Source organism: Heterocephalus glaber, unplaced genomic scaffold (genome assembly GCF_053883595.1).
Source record: "Heterocephalus glaber isolate CG9 unplaced genomic scaffold, H.glaber_assembly_v1.0 deba00000071, whole genome shotgun sequence".
Lineage (NCBI taxonomy): Eukaryota > Metazoa > Chordata > Mammalia > Rodentia > Bathyergidae > Heterocephalus > Heterocephalus glaber.
The window spans coordinates 35,295,151-35,312,806 of record NW_028258137.1 but is presented as its reverse complement, the minus strand read 5'-3'; the positions used below and the strand labels follow the sequence as shown (position 1 = coordinate 35,312,806).

The following is a 17,656-nucleotide window of genomic DNA, read 5'->3' as shown; positions in this document are numbered from 1 at the left end:
GGAAGGGAGTGGCTCACTCAGCTCCTCCGTTTCTAACCCTGTCAATCTGGCCAGGGCTTCGGAGTTTGCCCTAAGAAACGGGCACCTGTTGTGACTCTCCCAGCAAAGTAAGAACCCCATTCATGGTTACGGGGAGCTCTGGACAGGTAGGGAGGGAGGGACTGAGGGAGGTCTCCGGCTGAAATGCCCTCTCGGGCTTGGTCACTCCTTCCTTTGGTCTTTGAGGCCCCTCCCAGCTGACTCAGAAGAGACTTCTTGCTCGCCCAGACTGGGTGCCTCAGAGACAGAGCAGATGTTTTCCCTGCCAACTCTAGGGCCCCTGCCTGGGCTACAGGGGCCATTCCCAGGTTACATACCTACTTTCTTACGCACGCTTTGTCCTGGTGCCAGCCAAGGCCAGGTCAAGAAGGCCTGTGCCAGCACGGGCGGTGGGCGGGCGGTTCCCACCGCCGGACCCTCTCGAGGGGGCCAGCCCTGAGTCAGACACGAGGTTGGGACTGAGGCGTCCTCGTCTTGGCGGGAGGGCACTAGCCCGCCGTCTGGGGAGCCTTCCAGAAACAGGCGTTCCTGCAGGGCGGGGGAGGTCTGGAGCAGACGCAGCTGAAATAGTTTGCTAGAAAGTGTTTCCCGGCGGCGGGGCCGCGTTGGCTCCGGGGGCACGTGCGCGGGACTTGGACTGCGGACGCAGTGCGGATGCAGCTCGCTCACCGGCGGCGCTGGAGCCGGATGTGGTGCGTTCTCGCTCTGAGGGGCCGCGGGGCCGGGCAGAAGGGAGCGCAAGGATGCCCCCCGGTCGCGGGTGGGGTACGGCGGCGGTGTCTGTAGGGCTTCCCCGCACGGAGGGACGTGGCCTGGGGCGGCCCCCGCGAACCCCTCTCGCTTGGAACGCGGGGCCCGGGACGTTCGCCGCCTGCTGGTCCTGGACCGCGGAGCCCCTCCTAGCCTTGCGGTCTCTCCACGCCATCTCAGCTCTTTGGATCGGGGCTTCTTAGACCCCCTCCGCCCCTGGCACTGCCAAAGAGGCCGCCCAGATGAGGCCCCCGCTTTCCGGATGACAAGACGGACGCCCTAGAGAGACAGGGATCCGGGGTCCCCGTGATGGAACCTTCAGAGCCTAGGAGGGCCTGGCTCACGATGGCAGAGGGTGCTTTGTTGCTTGGCCGCCCTGGGGCCAGGATAAGCTGTTTATGTTACACGGGGAAGAAAACCCAGGAGGACAAGGCTGGGGGGTTGGGGTGGTGCGGCCACCTCAGAAGAGGCTGGGTAATGGAAGTGGGCCAGGCACGGCCCCTCCCTGGGTCCCCACCGCCACAGGAAGGACTACGTTTTTCAGGGTGGCTTGGAGCTGTTGTCTCTCTCAAAAGCCAAGAACTGTGTTCTTTCTGAGTCCTCAAGCCAAAGCTGGAAACGAGAGCATGGGTTCCCTCAGAAGCAGCCTTTTTAAGATGTTTGGGGTCCTCATGGGTAGGATGTGGCCCCGGGTTAATGCTGGACAGGAGATGAGTGGCCAACAGCTGCTTGGGCCAAGACCAAGGACTCAGATTCAGTCTCTGACTTCAGTTGTAGCAGTTTCCTTCCAGGAGGCAGGGAGCCTGGGAGCTGTGACCCCAGGTCTGTGAGGAGGCTGCACAGAAGTGGCCAGCTGGGCCTTCGGGAGCAGGAAGTTGGGTCCATAAGGTGGGTAGGGTGCTACCTAGAGCGCCTCCTCCAGTGCTGGGAGTCCAGGATCCTTGGCTCTGGGCCCTCTTGGTCCTCAAAAGTCCTTGGGCTTTTGAGAGTGGGCACTTTCAGGCTTTTTATGGAGGAGGCCTTGGAGAAGTGTGGCCTGCTGGGCCCTCCCAAGGGTCCTCAGTTTCGAAGGCCCCCAAACATTCCTTGTGTGGGCTGATTATGAGTTAGGCAGGACTGGAATGATCAGCCCTATTTAGAGGTGGGAAAACTGAGGGCATTAAAGGTCTCATAGCAAGTGAGGCCTGGAGCTGGAACCAGGCCTGACTTCAGGTCTTCTGTCCTGTTCTGATGTTCTGGCCAAGTCCATTTTAGTACAGGTGAGTCTTCAGTGGGTCTGTTAAATCTACCTCTGAGGGAGAAAATACATTGCTTAACCCCTACCTGCCGACATGTCCTTTTTTGTTTCTATCCTGTACCCAGAAGCCCTCTGGGGCTTTGCTTCTGACGCCTGCCTCCTGACCTCATTTCCTCCAAAGCTGGGCACAAGAGCTGCTGGTGGGCCCCTGGCTGAATCCAGCAAGGTGGCCTCAGGTGGACCTGCCTGTGTCACCCACAGGTGAGTTGAGTGTGTCCCTGCCCTCAAAGGCCACTGGCCGATACGGGAGACAGACTGCACCTTGACCCAAAACCCTCACACAGCAGGTGGGGCAGGCTGTAAAGCATAGGGAGAGGTCTTTATAGGGGTATCTTTAGGGGAGTGTGTTGACAGATCATTTTCTTATTTACTCATGCTTTTTGTATTTTCAAAATGTCTACAATGGGGAAAAAAAGCAAAGCCTTTGGTGTTTGTGCTGGTAAATGTTCAGTCCTTCTGCTCTGACACCTGGACTTGGGTTTACAAATGAAGTCTGAGGGCAGATGCAGCTTCTAGATTTAATAGAAGAGGCTGAAGAGGCAGGTCCCAGGGCTGTGATACATCTTGGTACCAATTAGTCTCCAACTCTAACAGAATGCCTGGGTAAGCCAGCAGAGGGCGCCCTGATTGGCTAATGTCAGAGCTTCCGTAGTCACTCTGCCATTCCTGTGGCTTCTGACTGTTGGAAAGTGCCTTAAGGCTGGCCAGAGGATGGATGGGGAGCCAGGGGTGGTGGCCAGTCCCCTTCTGGCGGCTCCAGGCCAGGGCAATTCTAGCAAATTAGCATCGTTTTCTGGGCCCCAAGCTGTCCGTGTTGGGGAGCCACAGCTGCCAGGCACTGGACTTATGGACAGGGGGCCCTGGCCCAGAGGGGAATGGACTGCTTCCCTTATAGGCTGAGCTCTGGGCAGAGGCCCAGGGACTCACGCTGAGGGCTGAGTATGTGACATTGGCCTGCAGGCTCTTCTTCCTGCTCTTGCAGCTCATGCAGACTGTGTGTGAGCCCCTTTCAGTTGGCGTCCAGCCCTTGCTTGGCTGTTCCTTCTTCCTGTCACGCCTTGTTCCAGTGTAGCCCTGCTGTGTGTCTTAGTGCTCAAGGCCCTCTTGGACAACTGGCTTCTGTGGTCCCTTCAGCCCTGGTGGTCTGTGGATCAGGGATGTGGCCTGGAACTCTTAGGACTTGACACGGTCTCTGGAACCTTTACTTTCTTCTGCCTTTGGACAGCTTTGGGCTTGGATGTTCTTTTAAGAGGAAAGAAGGCAGGCACTGCTGGCCCCAGCACTCCCTGGCCTTCTCTGTCCCCCTGTTTGCAAGGAGGAGGGTGGCTCCTCTGCAACTGAGCACGTTCTTTATGTGGAAATGGCTACATGGGGCCCATAGGCTGGGGGTAGTGGGCCTCCAGCCAGGGCCAGTGCCAGGTGCAGAGAGCTGGTGGCAGGAGGCTTAGCCAGTGTATGCACAGGGCCCTTTAGTGAATGACCACCTGCTGAGTGAGGTGGTTTATGCAGTGTCTGTGTGTGCAGAGGGATCCCATTTTCAGTAATTAGAACAAAGGCTGTATGTGATATGCTCTGAGGCCTGGAGGACAGGAGCACAGGCTCAAGAGAGAGCCCCTGGGCTTGAGCCCCAGCTCTGTATTTCCTAGCTGTGTGGGTGTCAGTGCATCAGCCCCTAATCTCCAGTACCACAAAACAAATGAAGAAGCAAACAGACCCACCCACCTAGATTTCTAGTTTCCTTTCCAGCTTTCCTTACCATCCTGCTGCTGTGTGTGGCTACTGACAGAAGCTCTGCAGGAGCTCTTCTCTGAGCCTCTGGTCATTTCTCTGTGAAATGGGACTATGCATTCCGCCTTCCTGGAGGGGTAGTTGGAAAGATTGCTGGCCTTTGCCTGTGAGGCCTCGAAGATGGCTTTGTCTCAGTTTTGCCCTCTAGTGTGGCCAGTTCCCTCTCAGCCTGGGGGTGGGGCCATTAGGAAGGGTTTGAGCAGAGGGGAAAATGGGCAGCCCTGTGTGTTGGGGGTGGGGGACATTGCTTACTGACCTGTGGGTGTGCCTTGTATCTCCATCTCGCAGTGCAGAAGCAGGCTCAGTGAGGACAGCCCTGGAGCTCAGCTGGTGTGTTTGGTGTGACACACAGGAAACTGAGGCTCAGAGGGCAGTGTGACCCTCTGAGGTCTCGAAGACAGGGAGCAGCAGTGCTGGGACAGGAAGCCAGGGCTTCTCCACCCAGGCCAAGGCTCTGAACTACATTCTTAGGAGGAGCACATTAGTTCATTTCTTATTTTTACTGGTTTTAATTTTTAATTACAGAAATTAATTGGATTTGATTATTGAAAAATCAGAAAATATAGCAAGAAGGTGAGGAAAAAAGCTTAGGATTTGTAATCTTTGAGGCAAACTGTTGGCATGTTGGAATATAGCCTTCTGGGTGACTTGTTGCTTTTTTCTGGTAGGAATGGAACCCAAGGCCTCACGCATGCTGGGCAGATGTTCTACTGCTGAGCTGCACACCCCCCAACCCCAGTACCAGGGATCGAACTCAGGACCTTGTGCTTGCATGGCAGGCGAGGCACCACTGAGCTATATCCCCAGCCCTAATGACTTCTTTTTTTTTTTGGTACCGGGGATCGAACTTGGGCCCTTGCACTTGCCAGGCAGATGCTGGAACCACTGAGCTAGATCTCCGGCCCTTTTTTTTTTTTTTCAACGGTAAGAGAAAAAAAAATTTTTTTGTTGTTAAATTCTTTCATTGGTACATTTTAGGTATACAGCACAATTAATTTCTCATTGGGAATTGTACCTTTACATAATGCATCTTGGTTCTTATTTTTTCCCCATTCCTAGCCCTCCCTTTACCCCCTCCACCCTTCCCTATTTACAAAGACTTTATTTCCATTTTTTCCATTAAGAGAAATTTGAGGATAACAACTTTTGTTATTGTCCTCTAAGGAGAATTTTGTCTGTCCCAGGCTTTTTGTGGAATTGGGGTCAAGGGAATTTGAGATGTTCTCAGACGGACATCAGGATCAGCCCCACATCCATCCCAGAGGAGCCTGGGTTGATTTCTCTGTTCCCTGTAGCTGGACAGTTAGGTTGTTTCCTGCATCTCTGCAGTTAGAGTGCTGGACCAAGCAGTGGTAGCTAAGTCCTCGTATGCATTTGGGGATTCTTCTTTTAGAGTTCATTTTGTGACTTTGTGGTGCCCCTTTACGGCACACAGTCTGGATGTGGGTGTGTGGTAGGACTGTGTCTGGGGGCAGGGAGGTTCCAGGCACCCGCTGAGAGCTTTCTATTACCCAGTAAAATCTTTTGTGGTCAGAGGATGAGACAGGGAGGGATCCTGGGGAAGGCTCTTCCAGGAGAGGTGTGGAGATGCTGTGTGCCTGCCGCCCAGGCTGGCACTCTTAGCCTTTGAGTCCCTGTGGGTTTGGCAGGAGGTGGAGGAATGTGTCTCCTGTGCTCCTCTAGTGGGTGACATAGGAGGTGGGAACCAGAGAGCCTTCTTCACTTACAGCAAGAGGGTCTTGGAGGCTTCGGGAGGGGCCCCTATGTGTCAGGCTGTCCATCACCTGTCTGATCGTCTGTCTGCCTCCTTCCAGGAGCAGTATCATGGCTCGTTCTGTGGTACTGGCTCTGGGAGCCTGATGAGTCACCTCCCCTCTGCACATTCCTCCTCTGTGGGATGTGGCTTCTTCACTTTGTGCCACTCGGATGAGACAATGGATGTAGGAGCACTTCTGGGAATAGCATTTCAACATTTCGTTAGGAAAATCGAACATTCACTAGAGGGAGAATAGTGTGCTACTCCATCAGATTCATCCGCAGCCTGAGTGGTCTCCTGCTCCTGAGCAGCCTGGAGTCATCCTGCACCCACACTCTCCCTCTGACAGCACATCAGTCCACTTCATCCATCAAAACTGGGGCCTATGCCACAAAAAGACAAGTACTCTTAAAAAATATGGACCACCAAAAAGAAAAAACCTGTTAGAACTGATAAATGAATACAGTAAAGCTGCATGATACAGAATCAACACACAAAAATCAAGAGGGTTTCTATATACTAACAGCTGCCCAGAAAAGACATTTTTAAAAATCCCATTTATAAGAGCATCAAAACAAAATATTTAGAAATGTAACCAAGGATGTGGAAGACTTGTATACTGAAAATTATAAAACATTGATAAAAGACGTTGAAGACACACACAAATGGAAAGATATCCTGTATTCATGGGTTGGGACAATTAATACTGTTAAAATGTCCCTATTACCTAAATCAATCTACATGTTCAATACAATTCCTATCAAAATTCTAATATTCTTCACAGAAATAGAAGAAGAAAACCTAAAAGTCATGTAAAACTACAAGAGACCCCAAGGAGCCAAAGTAGTCTTCAGCAAAAAGCAGGAAGTATTAAACTACTTTATTTCAAAGTATGCTACAAAGCTCTACTAATTAAAACAGCATGGTTCTGACATTAAAGAAGATGCACTAACCAATGGAACAGGATATAGAGTACAGAAATAAACCCAAGCATTTGTGATTGATTTTCAATAAAGTTTCCAAGAACATACAATGGAAAAAAAGGCTAAATTTCTTCAATAAATGATCTTGAGAAAACCAGATATTCATAGAGGGAAGAATGAAATTGGACCCTGGTCTCATACTCTGTATCAAGATCGATTCAAATGAAGACTACAACATAAGACCTGAAAGTGCAAAGACAGCTACTAGAAGGAAACATAGGAGGAAAGCTCCATGACATTGGTCTGTATACTGATTTTTTGGATTTCACTCTAGAAGTTCTGTTGACAAAACCAAAAGTAGACAAGTGGGATTATGTCAAACTAAAAAGCTGCACAGAAAAGGAGGTAAATTTCACAGAATGAACAAACACCCTATGAATTGGGAGAAAATATTTATGCAAGTCAAACATGGCTATAGGGTTAGTATCCAAAATATACAAAGAACTTAATAGAAAAAAAAATAGCTCAATTAAAATTCAGGCAGAACTTGGGTAGACACATCTCAAAAGCAGACTTACAAATGGCCAACAGGTATATGGAAAAATGCTGGGCATCACTAATCACCAGGGAAATGCAGATTAAAACCACAGTGAGATATCTTCTCACCTGTCAGGATGGTTAAAAAGATAAGTTGGTGAGGGTGTGGAGGAAAGAGAATCCCTTGCCCAGGGATGGAGGGGAATGTAAATTAGTATAGCTATTATTAAAAACTGAAAGGAAGTAAGGAAGCTTAAAGAAACTGAGACTACCATAAGACTACCATAGGATTCAACAATATCACTTCCACTGGATTTGAAATCAGATTAAAGAAAGAGCTGCACACCCATGTGCACTGCAGCACTATTCATAAGAGTCAAGACACAGATACAACTTAAGTGTCTATCAGCTGATGAATGGATAAAGAGACTGATACATATAAACAATAGAATGCTATGTAGCCTCTAAAAAGAAGGAAGTTCACAAGAACATGGATGAACCTGGAAGGAATTTTGCTAAATAAGGCAAGCACAGAAGGACAAATACATGATCTCACCCATGTGTGGAATATGAAATGATGGAATCCAGAAGCAGAGGTAGAAGGGTCTTTACTAGAGTCTAGGGTGGTGGGGGAACACTGGTCAAAGCATATGTGACACTCAGAAATGGGGAAACTGAGCCATTCCTTTCCCTTTATTCAGCTGGGGGCAGGCACCTAAGCTTAGGAGGTCATGGTGCCCAAGGTGGCAGACCATTCCAACACCAGTGGGAGTCGGAATGGGAGGCACCTGAAGTCAGCATCTGACCCTTTAAATACAGGAAGCCTGAATTGTGTAAGGCTCGTCAGAGGCTCATGGAGAGTTCTCTCCCTCCTGCCTGTTCCTGCTGCCTTTCTAACTGTTCTGCTCCCTCCTGCCCATTCTTGCTATGGTCCTGTGATCTTCAATAAACGTATCTACTTACAACAAGGGTACAGGTACAAAGTTTCAGTTAAGTGAGAGGAGTAAGTTTCAGAGGTTTTTGGCACAGGGTGATGACTGTTGTTAATAACTATTTTTTAAAAAACCCTTCATATGTTTTTACAACAAAAATGGCATGTATCTGAGGTGATGGACTTACCAAGTAGCTTGATTCAATTGTATCACGTAAACAATTGTAATGTCGCTCTGTACTCCATAAATACCTACAACTATAGTTGACCAATTTGCAGTAAGATAAAAAAACACGTAATATTAACACCACACATAAAAATAGGCAGTAACATAACCACTCTTTCAGTATCCATGTTTCCAAGTCTCAAACCTGTGATACTGGGATTACAGGTGTGGCTGTGACATTTTTGAAGTCTTTTGTCATGGGATTGACACTCCCTTCTCCCAGCCTCTCCTGCAGGTGTGTGTTGCAGCCATGTCTCTTTTCCTGCAGGTCAGCTCCCTACACGTGTGTTCCTCATCCCTTCATCCTGTGAAGTAGCTGTGTCCAGAGGCTTGGTGTGTTTTCACTTTTGCACACAGCAGCATGTTAGAGACAGTACGGCCCGCTTTCAAAAGCCTCACATTGTTTGCTTGTGTCTCCTTATGTACTCTTGGCAGCTGGGATGTTCCACAGTTTTAACTTTTTTTTTTTTACTTTTTGGCAGTACTGAGGATTGAGCCCAGGGGCTTTGCACTACGATACATCCTAGCCCTTTAAATTTTTTTTTTAAAGAGTCTTGCTAAATTGCCCAGATTGGGCTTATACTCATGATCCTCCTGCCTGAGGCGTCCAGACTGCTGGGATCACAGGTATGAGCCACCATGCTCCAGCTAATATAATATTTTTAATTATCATAAACCCCTGCATTTTTGCTGTATTACAAGTAGTGCTGAGTTTGCTGCTGTTTGGAGAACTCCTAATCTCAGAGTGTACTTTTTCCTTATTCTGCTTTTTCTTCATCATTGTTGCTTTTTCTCCTGTTGTCTTTTAATTGGTTAGTACTTTCATTAGAGAAAAATTGAAAAACAAGACACAAAAAGATTTGAATTAAAACTGCTAAATTCTGTCATCTGGTGATAGCTGCTGAGATCTGGGGTCTTGCTCTGATTGTCCCCCAGGTGCTGGGGCTGGAACCCAGGGCTCATGCACTCTGGGTGCCTGTGCTGCAACCCCAGCTGTGCACGGCTCTGCAGCCCTGTCCTCACTTCGTGGCCTCTCCGTCATCTGCTTCCTGAGATCCGCTGAGAAGGGGTAATGTCTTCCTCCCTGCTCTTCCGCTGTCACAGTAGGCTGGGTGCAGGGGAGGACAGGCGGCTGCTGGCAAGATCCAACTACCACATTTTTCAAAGGAAATAAGGCTATTCGGCTGGCAGGGCCATCGCTTCCACATCTGTTCTTGCTGGATTCTCTGCTATTACTCAACACACTATGACCCCAGCTGCCCCTTTCCTTCTGCAAAGCCCTGGCTCCCTGGGTCAGGGGACCGGCCCTGCTCTTGGGCAGCTGTGCCACCCACTGTTGCAGGGGACGTCCTTCCTCCCGCCTTGGGAGCTGGGCCCAGGCAGCTGCTTAGATTTCCACCCAGGAGGTCCTGGGTTACAGGGAGCTGAGTGTGAGAGTAGAGGTGCTGTTTACCTAGAACCTGTGTTTATTTGGTGCCCCTTCAGGCTCACCCAGACCACCTGTTAAGACCATCACTGAGTCCAGGCACAAAGCCTCGCCCTGTCCTGTAAGTTGTCACTGGTCGAGTGTCCTTAAGTCCCTTCCCCTCTGGAGACCCTGCTTTCTGCTGGTCATAGGAGGGCATGACCCTGGGCATCAAATGGGTTCCTGGCCTGGGAAAGGAAGGGGTCACTGCAATCCCAGGCCAGGAAGAGATGAGGGTGGAGGGCAGAGGAGGTGCTCAGACGCCCTGGAATGCTCACTGGCCCCGGGTGGAAAATTGATCTGAAAGGGGGCAGAGTGATGGGACCACAAGGCTCTGCTGCCTTGAGAGGCGTCTTAGCCCTGCCTGGCCAGAGTGTGGAGCAGCTGAGCCCAAGGCCAGCACTGAGTCCACCTGCTCCATCCTCTCCAGGAGGGTGAGCCTTGAGGGGGACCCTGGCTTCGAAGAGTGCGTTCCAGGCTTCTGCTCTGTATTCTTGCTGGGAGAATCTGAGTTTGTTGTCATTGTTTTTTCAGACAGGATCTCTCTATGTTGGTCAGGCTGCCCTTGAACTTCTGTGTAGCCTTGAACACTTGGCAGTCCTCGTGCCTCAGCCTCCCTAGCTCTGGGATTACAGGCATGCGCCATCACACCTGGCTGAGAATCTGGGTTTCAGTTAATCTGGCAGACACGTCATGAAGGCCTCTGAGTCCCTGGTGTTCAGGGAGGCAGTCTTTGCCTCCTGCATGGTGGGTCTGGTGAAAGAGAAGGCAGGACCCATGGTTGCACCTAAACAGGGAGGGTGCTACAGGAGAGAGGGAGGGAGTTCGATTTCTTTGTGCTTCTGGTGCCAGAAGCACTACCCCAACCCAAGGGAAGGGGAGAAAAGGGGTTGTCGTAAGTAAAGGGGGAGAATTGGTAAGGATTCAGATATGCTTGGATCCAGGGACTCAAGTGGTGTCACGAAGACTCTAGTTCTCTCTCCATCCTGTCTTATGTGGCAAGTTCTCCCACGAAATAGTCATGTTTATAATCTATTGGTGCATACAAGGTTACTCCATTTATTGCACAATTTCTGTGGACCAGGGATTCAGACTTCACTGGTGACTCTGGCTTAGGGACCCTGAGGGGCCTGCCGTCCGGGAAGCAGTCAAGTGCAGGCACTGGAGGCTGCCTGGGAGCTGGGGGGTCTGCTGCAAGGTGGCCGTGCCGAGTGGTTGGCAGGGTGGTGCTGTTCATAGGTGGAGGCCTCAGCTCCTGGCTGCATCGAAATCTCCACAGGCTGAGTGTCCTCACAACACAGTGTCTGGCTCCCTGCGAGGGGGGACCCTCGAGAGCAAGATGGAAGCCTCGATGGCTTTTGTGACCTCAGAGGTCATGCATGTGATGTACGCCATGTTTTATGGCCACACGGGCAGCATGGGGCATGAACAGCAGGGGGCAAAGGTGGCCCGGTGGCTCTTGGTTCCCATCTTTCATGCCTCTCTACGTAGTAGTTGTTACTGCGTAGTCATTTACTGCACATTAATTTGACAGAATGTTGGGTTTCATGGTAGGCTTTTCATACATGCATATAACGTATTTTGATCATATCCATCCCCCTGTTACCCTCCCTTATTCTCTTTTCTCCTATCCCTGTATTCCCCTCCTAGTCTCCCTTCTACTCTCCTGTATTATCTCTGTGTATGTGGTGTTTTCTGTTTTTTATACTCCCTATTAGGAAGACTATGTGGTACTTGTCTCTTTTGAGTCTGGCTTGTTTGGTTGAACATGATGAATTACAGTTCAATCCATTTTCCTGAAGATTACATGATTTCATTCTTCTTTATAGCTGAATAATACTCCATTGTGTATATATGTCCCACATTTCCTCCCTCCCTCCCTCTTTCTCTCCCTCCTTTCCATCCTTATTTCTTCCCTTCCATTCCTCCTCCTCCTTTTTTTTTTTTTGTGGTGCTGGTTATTGAACCTGGAGCCTTTATACTGAGCTCCATATCTAACACTTTTTAATTTTGAGACAGGATCTCACTAAGCTATTAAGTTGCCCAGGCTGGGCTCAGACTTTTGACTCCCCTGCCTCAGCCTTCCAGAGTGCTGGGATTACAGGTGTGCACCACCATGCTCGGCTTTGTGTACCACATTTTCTTTGCCCATTCATCTGTTGTGGGGCACCTAGGCTGGTTCCATATCTTGGCTGTTGTGAATTTTGCCCCGGTAAACCTAGATATGCAGGGATTCCTGTGGAATAACTTGAATTCCGTCAGGAATATAATCAGGAGTGGTATAACTGAGTTATATGGTAGTTGCATTTTTAGTTATTTGAGGAATCAAGGAGAGCACTTCTCCCATGTAGTCCTAACCAAAGCCCCAGGATAGTGTCTCAGGGGCCCACCTTGAGCCCCATGCCCATTCCCTTCAGCTCAACCTTGGAGGCCAGGGCTGCTTCCCAGTGCTGCTACAGAGAGGTTAACACTGTGTCCTCTACAGCGGCCCCATAGAAGAGGATGATGGGGAAGGCTTCCTGGAAGAGTTTGCACAGACCCTTGCTCAGGCCACCTCCCCAGGCTGCTGTGAGCCCTCTGACAGGGGAAGGAAACGGTTTCTCCTCACACCCCTGCCCCTGTAGAAACGTGCCCGAGTTTGAACGTCACTGGGCTCTGTGGGCTCCTTCTGGCGAGGCTAGGGCTCCACATCTGTGTTCATACAATGGGACTGGGCTGTACGCTCAGGATGTGGCAGTATTTGTCCCTTGACTGACTGATAGTGCTCTCCGCCTTACTTTTGCTGCAGTTCTGTTCACATAACCTCATCTTGTCCCCCTTCTCCGTGAAGGCCCTTTTTCTTCCCCTGGGGGAGGAGGTCTTCTCCCCAGCGCTGGTGCCATGTTGGTGAGACCCTGCTCCCAGCCTAAGACTGCCTGACTGTTTGTTGTGTCCAAGTCACTTTTGGGTCCCTGTCCCCAGGGAGGAGGGTGGGGTCCCTTCCTGAGACAGGAAAGGATTAGGGCTGGGGCCTGGCCCCTTGAGCATGTAGAACCCATTATTCCCTGTCCTGATGCTTTGAAACTCTGAGGCTACCTCCTGGGGAGATGAAGAAAACATGGAAGCCAGGCTTAGTGGCACATGCCTGTAATCCTAGCTCTCAAGAGGCTGAGGCAGGAGGATCGCCTTGAGTTCAAGGCCAGTGTAGGCTGCACAGTGAGTTCAAGGGCAGCCTGCACTATAGGAGGACCTTATCAAAAATCCAATGGAGAGTTTCCTTGGCAAACTGGGGAGCATACATGCCAGAGCTTGGAGAGCTGGGGGCAGTCTGTTCCCAAGAGGACCCTTCCCTGGTCCTATGGAGGGTTGGGGTCCGTGAAGAGCACAGGCCCTGGAGTCAGGCAGAGGCGACACTGAATCCTGACTGTGCCTTTGGTAGCTGTGTGTGCTTGAGCAAGTGACCTGGCCTCTCTGAGCCTCAGTTTCCTCTTCGGTAGAGGGGACAGCAGCAGGACCTTCCCTGTGGGGTGGACAGGGAATCAAGGTGCCTGCTGTGTGGTCTCAGTACTCTGCCCACACTCAGCAGGGGACCCGACCTCTGTGCAGTGGAGGCTGCGGGCCCTGGTGTGAGGCTCCGGGTGTCAGGTGTCGGGTGCACTGGGGCTGGGGCAAGGCGTGGGGGTGGTAGGGAGAGTGTGACCACTGTGTGCTCCGAGGTGTGAGCTGGGAAGGAGGCTGCTCAGGTATCCCGTGGCCAATTTGCTGTCGTATGACTGTGCAGCCAGCTGTGCGTGGTCCAGAGCCTCCTGTGGACCCGACGGTGGGGAGCCCCTCCCATGTCCAGGCTTCTCCGGGTCTTCCTCAAGCTGTCACCGCACACTGCTGCCGTCACTCCCACCCCCAGCCTCTCCTGGCCCCTGTGTCCCAGCTCCTCTCACCGTAGCTCCCTCTGTACCAGTCTGTGGTTGGCTTCTTGCCTGCTGGCTCAGAGCCAGCTTGCTTTGTTTCCTCGAAGTCTACCTAGCACCTAGCACCATACCCTACTGAGTAAAGGACTGGGTTGGGAATTAGTCGATACCCATTAAAAATGGATGTGTACGGGCTGGGGATTTAGCGCAGTGGTTCTGCCACCTGCCTCGCAAGTGGAAGGACCCGAGTTCGATCCACGGTACCAAAAAAAAGGGATGTGTAATTTACACAGTCAACTGCACTAACGTTAAGTGTACACAGAGATGAGCTTGACTTCTGTGCACACCTGTGTCACCAGAGCCAGATTGAGACACAGAATCTCTTGGCCCCTAGAAGGTCTCTTGTGTCCCTTCCCAATCAGGAGCCTCCCTAGGGGTAACCCCTGTCACTGCAGGTGAGGTTAATCTTTTCTTTCTTTTTTTCTTTTCTATACCCCAGGCACTTTCTGCCCCCCCCCCATCCTCTCTCCTTTCCTCTTCTCCCTTTTCCTTCCCTTCCATTCTTCCTTGTCCTGGGCATGGAACCCAGGACCTTCACACAGATCTAAATCCTTTATTTTATTTTAATTTTATTTTGAGATTAAGATCTTCCCGAGTCACTAAATTGTCCAGGCTGGGCTTGAACTTTCGATCCTTCTGCCTCAGCCTCCTAGGCATGCACCGTGGAGCCCAGAAAGATTGATCTTTTCTGAAGTTTCGTGTAAATGGGAACATGTGAATGTGCTCTTTTATGTCTGGTTCTCTCATTCTCGATGTCTGTACTGTTGGTCCATAGTCTTGTGTATTTATCAGTAATCCATTCCTTTTATATGGTACTGGGGATCAAACTCAGGACCTTGTCCTTGCCAGGCAGACGCAGCAGCACTGAGCTACATCCCTGGCCCCTTCCATCCCTTTTTCTTACTGAGTAATTTTCCATCATGTGAATCTGTGAAAATCTGTTTATCCATTTACCTATTGCAGGACATTCAGGTTGTTTCCAGTTTGACAATTGTGATTAAAACTGAACATTTGGATGCAAGTCTTTTGTGCACATTCATGCTCATTTCTGTGTAAACACCTAAGCGTGGATCACTGAGTCACGGGGCAAGTATGCGGTTAGCTGTGGTCCACACTGCCAAGTGGGTTTCCAACGTGGCAGCTCCACTTTACATTCCTACCAGCAGTGTTTGAGGGTTGGAGTTGCTCCACATCCTTGTTAACACTTGGTATTTTCCTTTTAATTTTAGCTATTCTAGCATAATAGAATCTCAGTGTGGTTTTAATTTGCTGATAGTTAATGATGTTGAGTATCTTTGCAGGTGTTTGTTGATCCTTTTGATAGCTGCATTGTTGAAATACCTATCTTTTGCCCATCTTTTTGGTTTTTTATTTGTTTGAGACACAGTCTTGCTGTGCTTCCCTGGTTGGCCTGGAACTTCTGGGCTCCAGTGATCCTTTTGCCTCAGCCCCCTGTGTAGCTGGAACTTCAGATGTGCACCACTGTGTCTGGCTATCACCTATCTTTTAATTGGGCTGTCTATCTTTTTTCTTACTGATTTGTGTGTGATCTTTATATGTTCTGCAGAGGAATCTTTGGTCAGTGGTGCGTGTTTTGAGTACCTTCTTCTCCTGGTCTGTGGCTTGCCTTGTCCCCCTCTTGGTAATGGCAGTCCCCTCCTTGCTTTGGAATGCCTGGGACTGGGAGATGTGTGCTGAAAGGAGAGAGTAAATGGCCAAGCCCAGGAGGGCCCCCACACCCTCCCTGTAATGGCTCCTGCAGCAGCCCAGGGCCCTGTGTGGATCCTATACCTGTCTCCACACCAGATGTTGGACCTTGAGGTCACCTACTAAGCCCCCAGGTGACCTCAAGAGCCTGGCACCAAAATTACACTTACTATGTTCTGTCCCCACCATGCACCGAATATCCATTCTGTGCCTCATTGGTGCTGGGCACCAAGGACACAGCTTCTGACAGTGTGGCCACTTTCTAGAAAGGCAGAGCAGCAAGGGAGCTGTGATGGGAGAGGGTGCAGAGACTGGAAGACCTTGAGTTCACAATGACTGACCCTAGACATAGGAGGGGGAGGAAGATCTCAAGTTTGAGGCCAGCCTGGACTAGGCTATATAGCAAGACCTTGCCAAGGGAAGGTAGGCAGGAGGGCAGGTGGGCAGGCAGGCAGGGTGGGTGGATGGATGGGTGAGAGGGGAGGGAAGTAGACAGGAGGAAAAGGAGCAGATGAAGGAAGGGGAAAAAAGAATCGGGTCTCAGGACCCAAGTCATATCCTCAGAGGGCTCCCTGAGGACCAGGCAGTCCATCCCGGGCAGGCCCGAGGCTTCCCTTTCCATCTCGGGGGGTTCCTGCTCCCAGGTCTCCAGCCTGTCCCAGTTTGCTATCTCACTGCTGAGTTCCCCATAACCTTGGCAGAGTAGAAGGGGAGCTGGGGCTTGATGCCTGGTCTCATTTGGTCCTGGCTGCTGGGTTCCAGGGGCTCCGCTGTCTGGAATAGAAACCCCAAGGCCGAGCCCTGGCTGGGGCAGGTATGAAATGGAGAGGTGGTGGGCTAGATGGAGACCTGTGAACTCTCAGGCCATCTCCTGGGCTGCCTCGTGACCTGGATGGGGAAACCGAGTTCCAGGGAGGCGAGAGGGGCTGTCTGAGAGTGGATAGCTGGGCCAAGGCGCCGTGCCAGGCTGTCTGCTGCTCTAATTGCTTATTAAGGATACATTTGCTCCCTGCTTGGAGCAGTTGTCTTGGGGCCTCTAATGGAGGTTTTTGGTTCTTGTTTTATTATTTTTTTTTTTTTCAAAATCATTCCAGCTTCAAGCTTCAAATTTCCATGAAGTCATTGGAGCTGGGAGCCTGGCCTGGTGGCTCCCCCAACCGGAGAGGGGCCCTCTCACACCCTGAGCTAGCGGGCAAGCAAGAAGCAGGCAGGCGAGAGGCACTGAGCCGCCAGAGCAGGAAGTGGTGGGTCCCAGATGTGACTCATGCTCATTAGGTAGACGGTGGAGGGAGTCTCCACATGTGTGAGACTGGACGCTGTCCGGTAAAGGGCAGGCGAGGGCCAGGCCACCTCCCTGCAGGCTCAGAGCCTGGTCCAGCAGCTGAGGGGTCCCAGGAGAGCCAGGTAAGGCAGGGTGTGGGGATGGGATGGAAGCTGTCCCCGAGGACTAGACTGAGGGGACGGGGCTGGACAGGCCCTCAGCCCAGATGCCTGGGAGGCCCCGTGGGCCTGGCCTGAGGAGGTACTCTGGAGCTTCCTGGGCAGACGATGGGGAGAGGCGGCTCCTTGACAGGGGACCAGAGACAACTTGTCACCGGCTTTCCCAGCCTGACAAGAAAGTGCTGTTGTGACCACAGTGTTGTTCATTTGGCTGCTTCCCCCTAAAATTCTGGGAACCACAAGTGCTCAGATATCCACATTTCTTTTCAAGGCTGTAATTTTACATTTACAAGTACACTTTACTTTTCTCAAAGAAAGTAAAAATTGGCGAGGGAATTTATTTTATAAGTAAAACAACAACAAATAAAAAGAAAACTCTGCAAATGGGACCTGGAGGTGTAGTTCAGTGGTAGAGCACTTGCCTAGCATGTGTGAGGGCCTGAATTCCGTCTCCAGAACCACAAATAAGAGGGAAAAAAATTAAACCTTTAAATTGGATAGAGTCTGCAGATGCCCTGGGAAGGGGAACGATGCCCCTTCCCTCCACTCCCTGGAGGAAGCTAAGGCCCTGAACCAAGGTGGGCAGTGTGGAGGGGTCCTTCTGGATCTTCATGTGTGCTCGTCTGAACACATATGCACAGCCACAGGGTGAGCAGGTGCTTCCTCTCCATGTCGCTATGTCGGGTTCAGTGGCAGGGCCAGCTGGGAGCAAGCCTTCCTCCCGGGCCAGCCCCAGGGGAGGCGGCAGAGGGCCTGGATGTGGGGCTGGGCCAGGCCTCCACACGGCAGGCCCCTGGCTCCAAGGCCTGGATGGGAGGCCATGGTGTGGCTGGCTGAGCCTGGAAGTGCT

The 17,656-nt window shown here is 51.0% G+C and overlaps 1 protein-coding gene across 12 annotated transcripts in view; it reads left to right on the top strand.

The window, feature by feature from the left end:
- The first annotated feature begins 16 nt into the window (after window positions 1-16).
- Window positions 17-17,656, top strand: part of Adcy7 (adenylate cyclase 7) — a 65,569-nt gene continuing 47,929 nt past the window's right edge. For 3 of the 12 annotated variants that reach the window (XM_021260939.2, XM_021260938.2, XM_021260937.2), the window contains exons 1-2: window positions 276-731; window positions 2,152-2,287. The gene's annotated coding sequence lies outside the window, so the exon portion shown is untranslated. Of the gene's footprint in view, window positions 108-272; window positions 732-1,701; window positions 2,049-2,151; window positions 2,288-4,542; window positions 4,799-16,457; window positions 16,771-17,656 lie in introns of those variants that run through there. The other 9 variants (XM_087206735.1, XM_087206737.1, XM_087206729.1 and 6 more) reach the window with 9 other exon arrangements.